Here is a 7,105-nt window from a genome sequence, read left to right as displayed (position 1 = left end):
CTTTAGTACCATTAGTTTGTCTAATACTGCTTCTTCAGTGATGGTGATAGTACCTAATTCCTCCCCCCATATTCTTTAGTACTAATGCGATGTTTGAAGTATCTTCCATCACAAGACAGATGCAGAATACCTGTTTAACTCTTCTACCATTTCCTCATTCACAATAATTACCTCACCAGATTCATTTTCTCAGGGGCCCATGTTAAATTTGACCCCTTGTTTCTTTCTTATATATTTTAAAAAAGCTCATTGTCAGTTTTTATCTTCCTCACCAGTTTGCCTTGTAGTTTATTTTCTCTCTTCATTATCTTTATAGTCTTTCTTTTGTGGATTCTTAACTTATCTCAGTCTTCAGGCTATCACTGACTTTTGCCTCCTTATATGGCCTTTCTTTCAACTTTATCTTCTCATTAACCTCTTTTGTTACCTGTAGTTGATTTATTCCTCTCGGAAATTTTCCTTCGTACTGGGATATATTTTCGTTGACAGTCATGAATTACCTCCTAAAATGCCTGCCTCTGCTTGCTTACTGTCTATCCTGCTAATCTATCTACCCAGTCCATTTTAGTTAACTCTACCCATTTCATTGTAGTTCCCTTTCTTTATGTTAAACACAGTTGTTTCCAACCCATGTTTCTCACACTCAAACTGAATATTAAATTTATCACATTACGATTGCTACTTCCTAGGGGATCTTTTATCAGACGTCATTTATTAAACCTGTCTCATTACCCATTACCAGATCTAGGATAGTTTGTTGCCTATTTGGCTCTATGACATATTACTCTAGAAACTATCACCAATGCACACTATGAATCATTGTCATAGCTACTCTTTCCAACTTGATTGACACAATCAACATGAAAATTAAAGTCATCCATAATTATTATCCTATTCTTTTTACATGCTTCTAGTATTTGTTGATTTATACCCTTTCCTACAGTGTGGCTACTGTCTGGGGGTCCACAATCTATTCCTACCAATGTCTTCTTTCCCTTGCTGTTATTTACCTCCACCCAAATAGATTCTATATCATTCAAGCTTAGGTCATCTCTCACAACTTATTAACAGTACTACCTCACCACCTTTTCTTTCCTTCCTGTCTTTTCAAAAGGTAAAATACCCCTGGATGTTGGGTTTCCACTTCTGATTTCCTTGTAACCATATCTCCACAATAACTGTACGATCATATCCATTTCCCTTGATTTATGCCATCAGTTCGTCTACCTTATTCTGAACACTTCATGCATTAAGATACAAAGCCTTCATCAACTTTACTAACGCCTTTCCCCCCAGCCTCAAATTCATCTGGACCACCTTCGATACCTCCCTCTCCACCTCCATCTCTGGTGACCACCTCGAAACTGACGTCTATTTCAAGCCCACTGATTCCCACAGTTACCTGGACTACACCTCCTCTCACCCACCCTCCTGCAAGAATGCGATCCCATACTTCCAATTCCTCTGCCTCTGCCGCGTCTGCTCCCAAGATGGGGTGTTCCATTCCCAAACTACCAGATGTACACCTATTTCAAGGACCATAATGTCCCCCCTTCTGGTGATTGAAAATGCCCTCAACTGCAACTCTTGCATTTCCTGGACTCACACTCCCTCCCCCAAACAAATATAAAGACAGAATCCCCCTTGTCCTCACATATCACCCCACCAACCTCTGCATCCAGCATATCATTCTCCACCCCTTCCGCTACCTACAATCCAACCCCATAACCAAAGAGATATTTCCCTCCCCACCCCTATCTGCCTGTTGTAGGGACCTCGCTCTGTCTGCGACACCCTCGTCCCCTCCACACTCCCCACTAACTGCACTACACCTGGCACCTTTCCCTGCAACTGCAGGAAGTGCTACACCTGTCCCTACACCTCACCCCTCACCTCCATTCAAGGCCTAAAACAAATGTTTAATATCAGACAGGAGTTCACCTGCATATCCATCAACTTGGTCTACTGGATCTGCTGCTCTCGATGTGGCCTCCTCTACATCAGTGAGACCGGACGTAGACTTGGAGACCTTTTCATAGAGCATATGCACTCTGTATGCGACAAGTGACAACACCTTCCAGTTGCCAACTGTTTTAACTACCCCTCCCACTCCCTGGGTGACATGTCCATCCTGGGCCTCCTCCAGGTGACAATGACACCACCCGCAAACTGGAGGAGCAACACCTCATATTCTGCCTCAGGAGCCTACAGCCCAATGGCTAAACATGAAATTCACCAGTTTTAAAATCTCCCCACCCCTAGTCTCGTCCCATCTCCAACCCTCCTTCTCAGCCCTGCCTCCTTGACTTGACACAACCTGTCCATCTTCTCACCCACCTCTCTGCCCCACCCATCCCACTGACCATTTCCCCTTCACTCCCTACCTTCACTCACCTATTACCATTCCACCTACCATCCCAACCCCACCCATCCTCTCTCTTTTTATTTCCCAGCTCCCTTCCCCTTCCCCTTTTCTGAAGAAGGGTCCCAACCCAAAACGTCAACTTTCCTGCTCCTCTGATGCTGTCTGGCCTGCTGTGTTCCTTCAGGTCCATACTGTGTTGTCTCATCAATTAACTTGTACTTTAATCCCAATTCCCGCTTTCACAGAATTATTTAGTCATGTATTAATAGATGATGTACGATGAGCAGAGAGATCTCGGTGTCCATGTGCATGGATCCCTGAAAGTTGCCACCCAGGTTGATAGGGTTGTTAAGAAGGCGTACGGTGTGTTAGGCTTTATTGGTAGAGGGATTGAGTTTCGGAGCCATGAGGTCATGTTGCAGCTGTACAAAACTCTGGTGCGGCCGCACTTGGAGTATTGCGTACAGTTCTGGTCACCGCATTATAGGAAGGATGTGGAAGCATTGGAAAGGGTGCAGAGGAGATTTACCAGGATGTTGCCTGGTATGGAGGGAAGGTCTTATGAGGAAAGGCTGAGGGACTTGAGGCGGTTTTCGTTAGAGAGAAGAAGGTTAAGAAGTGACTTAATAGAGACATACAAGATGATCAGAGGATTAGATAGGGTGGACAGTGGGAGCCTTTTTCCTCGGATGGTGGTGGCTAGCACGAGGGAACATAGCTTTAAATTGAGGGGTGATAGATATAGGACAGATGTCAGAGGTAGGTTCTTTACTCAGAGAGTAGTAAGGGTGTGGAATGCCCTGCCTGCAAAAGTAGTAGACTCGCCAACTTTAAGGGCATTTAAATGGTCATTGGATAAACATATGGATGATAATGGAATAGTTTAGGTTAGATGGGCTTCAGATTGGTTTCACAGGTCGGCGCAACATCGAGGGCCAAAGGGCCTGTACTGCGCTGTAATATTCTATGTTCTATGTTCTATGTCTACTCAAAACCAGGATTTTGGATATTTCAGCAAGATATCCTGAAGCAGGAAATTTTTGGAGAGAAATTACTAGAAAGATAGTTGTGGAAAAGAAAGCAAAACATTTTAATTAGATATGATTTAATAAAATAAATATAACCAGATCAACATTCAAATGTTATGTCACAAACACTTAATGAAATAATGAATGCTTTTGGGAAAAAAAAACTGCTGTTTGTGTCTTCTTATTAGCCACAATCTCAAAGTGCATTGCAGAGATACCATCACTCTTTAAGTACCGTGATTAGAGCTTATTATCAGGAAAGTCCTAATGATTAGGATGAAGGATTTCCCTTGTTACCATTTGCAATTAGGAATGCCCCTATGTGTCCACAAGATTCAATCTTTTTATATGACCATGACATGGCAGGACCACTTAAATTGATTCAGGAGAAATTAATCAATCAAGACTTAAGTTTTGAGTTTCATAGAGTAATTAACCAAATAATGAGAGCTGCCCAGAAAGCATTTGAAAAGGGCTCAATAAATAACGAAAACTAGAGCAGATAAAAGGAGCAAAGTTTGCAATATCATCATTGGAAAAAGGTGTTCGTATTATTACCTGTATCTTGACAGTCATTAAAAACAATGCTCACTGGACTAAAAAAAAGAAACTCCATGAGTCTACAATGGATTAGAAAATGGGTACTCCAGATACTAGGAAAGATTGGTGACTTTTTGTGTTAAAGAGATATTATAACAGGAAGAATAGTCAGCAGGAAAGCATATTTGCAGTAGAGAAAGAAATGGGAAATAAATTAGAATTACTAGAATAACTGCACAATTAATCAGAAATTGAAAATTCAAAAGTTGATCCATCACAAATCAGATTGAGTAATATGGAGGTGCTTAAATATTTCGACGGCATAAGATTTTAGCTTCCAGAAATCAATTGAAGTGACTTAAAAAGGCTTTTACAGACTCATAAATCGATTTGTGTGAATTGGCAAGGAAAAACAGTTTTGGCTGTCCATTATGTTAATGTAGGGAATATGTTACCTATAAAATAATGTCCTTACAGGCATAATCCAAATAAATTAACTCAAGTAAGAGAAGAAGATCAGTTTATGTGGAAAATAAAATTATTGAACCAAGTCATAGTTTCTGGAGCTCACCTATTTTTGAAACTGAATGGGTCACATAGATTCTACATTGATCATTGCAGAGTCAATGCAGTGACGGAAGAGAATCAAATCCTGTTCTAATATTGATGGATTACATTGAAAAAATTAGACACGTATGATTAGTCACCAAATTTGACTTGCTAAAAGGATATTGGCAAGTTTCATTAACTGAAAGACCCCAAGAAATATCAGCTTTAAAACACTAGATGGACTTTATCAATGCAAACTCATGGCATTTGGAATGAGAAACTCAATAGTAACTTTCTAATAATTAACCAACAAAATCATTGAAGGACTATATAATCATGTTGTCCACAATGACACCTTGTGTTCAGCAAACATGGGAAGAAGCTTTACACCACTACAAGTAACTGTTTGATTGGCTACAAAGAGCCAATTCGGTTATAAATCTCGCAAGAAATGAATTTGCCTTAGCAAATTTGGCCACACTGTGGGACAAAGCCAAATAGAACCTATTGTAGTAAACATAGAGTCTACAGCAGCAACATTTTTCGACTTGAGCTGTGTTTAAAACTCTTTCAGGACACATCATGTCGCAATGGTGCAGGCATTTTGTGCAGATGGTGGCTTAGTGGTAATGTCACTGGACTAGTAATCCAGAAGTTTAAACTAATTCCAGACTTCGGAACATAAAAACCTCGTCATTTCCAGCGTTTCGAAAACTTCGTGCATCCCAGGTACTTCTCAAAAGATGCCCAACCTTTTTGTGATAGGGAATACACCATCCCACGACAACACTCTTCAAAACCCTTGTGCATTGACATGGCTTCGGTGCGAATACATTATATAAACCAGTATTTTAACAACTGTTGGAAAGGTATAGCGGTATTTCATTGGCAGACTTGTCTTGGAGCGTATGATATCTGCGCATTGCATATTGGATTATGTTCAATCCAGCTCTACTCATGCTACAAAATGCGCTTCAGAAACAGCGCGCTTGCAAAATGTTACTTTAAAGTACGCTCTGTGATGGATAAAAGATTACGGCTCTGAGATCAATAACGTTTCTAAAAACTGGGTTCTCCGACATTTAGTGTTTACTAAATATGGTATATCAAAATCCTGGATTCACATTTGTCATGTGTCTCAGAATCATATAACTTATACAAAGCTGGAGGCATTTGGGTCCGTCGCGTCTACGGCAGTCCCCTGTTTTACAGTACATATTTAGCAGTACCTTTACTTTGAACAATTAGCTTTAAGATAATTTTTTCTTTTACGAAAAATCTATTAGTGCTGAAGCATATGGTCACGGTATCTCTCAAAAGTGATTCTGAATCATCACACCACAAGCTTCCAATATAGAAACCAAAGTTTATATTGACATAGATAGGGATCTCTGAAATGTACGAACCCAAAATATTTCAGCAAACAGGATTATAAAATAATATGAATTTAGATACAAATGGTTCGCTTTTTTCTTCGTAAAATGCTGATCTGAGTTACCATTTCTATATATTAGAAAGTGATTTATCCAGGATCCCGTTCCCAAACTATTCACAGGAAGCTTGACGTCACCGAGACGCGACTGTGGAACAGAACATAGGTTATTATCTCGAGGATGTAGCTAGCCAGCTAGAAGGAACATGCCAAATCCATAGGTTAGAGCCAAACTAGTGAAGGGACAATAAGTGTGTCAATTAATTGAAACAAAATAATTTGGGGTCAGCTTATACCTAAAAGTGTCGCTTTTCCAAGGACCATTTCGTACCACTTGTTCTTAGGATTTATAGCACAGGAACAGGCCATTCACCCAACCAATCCACGCCCCACTGTCTATTATCATAACCTCTATTTCCCTGGCTCCCGTGTGCTCAGCTAGCTTCACAGAATCCCTACGGAGCAGGAAAAGGCCATTCAGCCAATCAAGTCTGCACCGACCCTCCGGAGAGCATCCCACCTTATCCTGTCATGGAACTCCGCATTTTTCTTGGCTAATCCACCCAGCTCGCACATCCCTGGACACCATAGGGCATGTTAGCATGGCCAATCCAGCTAATCTTCACACCTTTGGATTGTGGGGAAGAAACTCACACAGACACGGGTGCAAATTCCACATAGTCACCCAAGAGGCTGAACTTGGACCCTAGACCCAGGCGCTGTGAGGCAGCTGTGCTAAACATTGTTCCATGCTTCCCCTGAAGTGTATCAATATTTTTCTGTCAATCATACCCAACTGTGGGGAATTCCTTACTCTCAGCTCTCTTCGGTCAAAGACATTTGGCCTGAATTCTCTATTGGATTTCTTGCTAATAACTTTGTGTGATGGCCTCTGGTGATGTTCTTTTCCACAGAAGCAAGCATTCTGTTTGGGTCATAGCATTTGATGATTTTAAAGAGCACTGTCAGATCTCCACTCAGTCGTCTTCTATTTTCGAAAGATCCATTTTTTTTATCCTTTCGAGTTCTTGTAGGTTAGAATAAGGCCGCTAAAGAAGACTGAAATACCTCGAGAGTCAATGGTCCTTCAGGACACTTAATGCTCTTGTTTTCAATGTGTCTATTGTTGGTCTCCATTCATACAAACATAGAACATTTCGGGATATCCCTAAGTAGGTGGCCATTCAGTTC

The sequence above is a fragment of the Rhincodon typus genome, chromosome 1, assembly GCF_021869965.1.
Source record: "Rhincodon typus isolate 14 chromosome 1, sRhiTyp1.1, whole genome shotgun sequence".
NCBI classification, from domain to species: Eukaryota; Metazoa; Chordata; class Chondrichthyes; order Orectolobiformes; family Rhincodontidae; genus Rhincodon; species Rhincodon typus.
Note: the sequence above shows the minus strand (reverse complement) of the source record.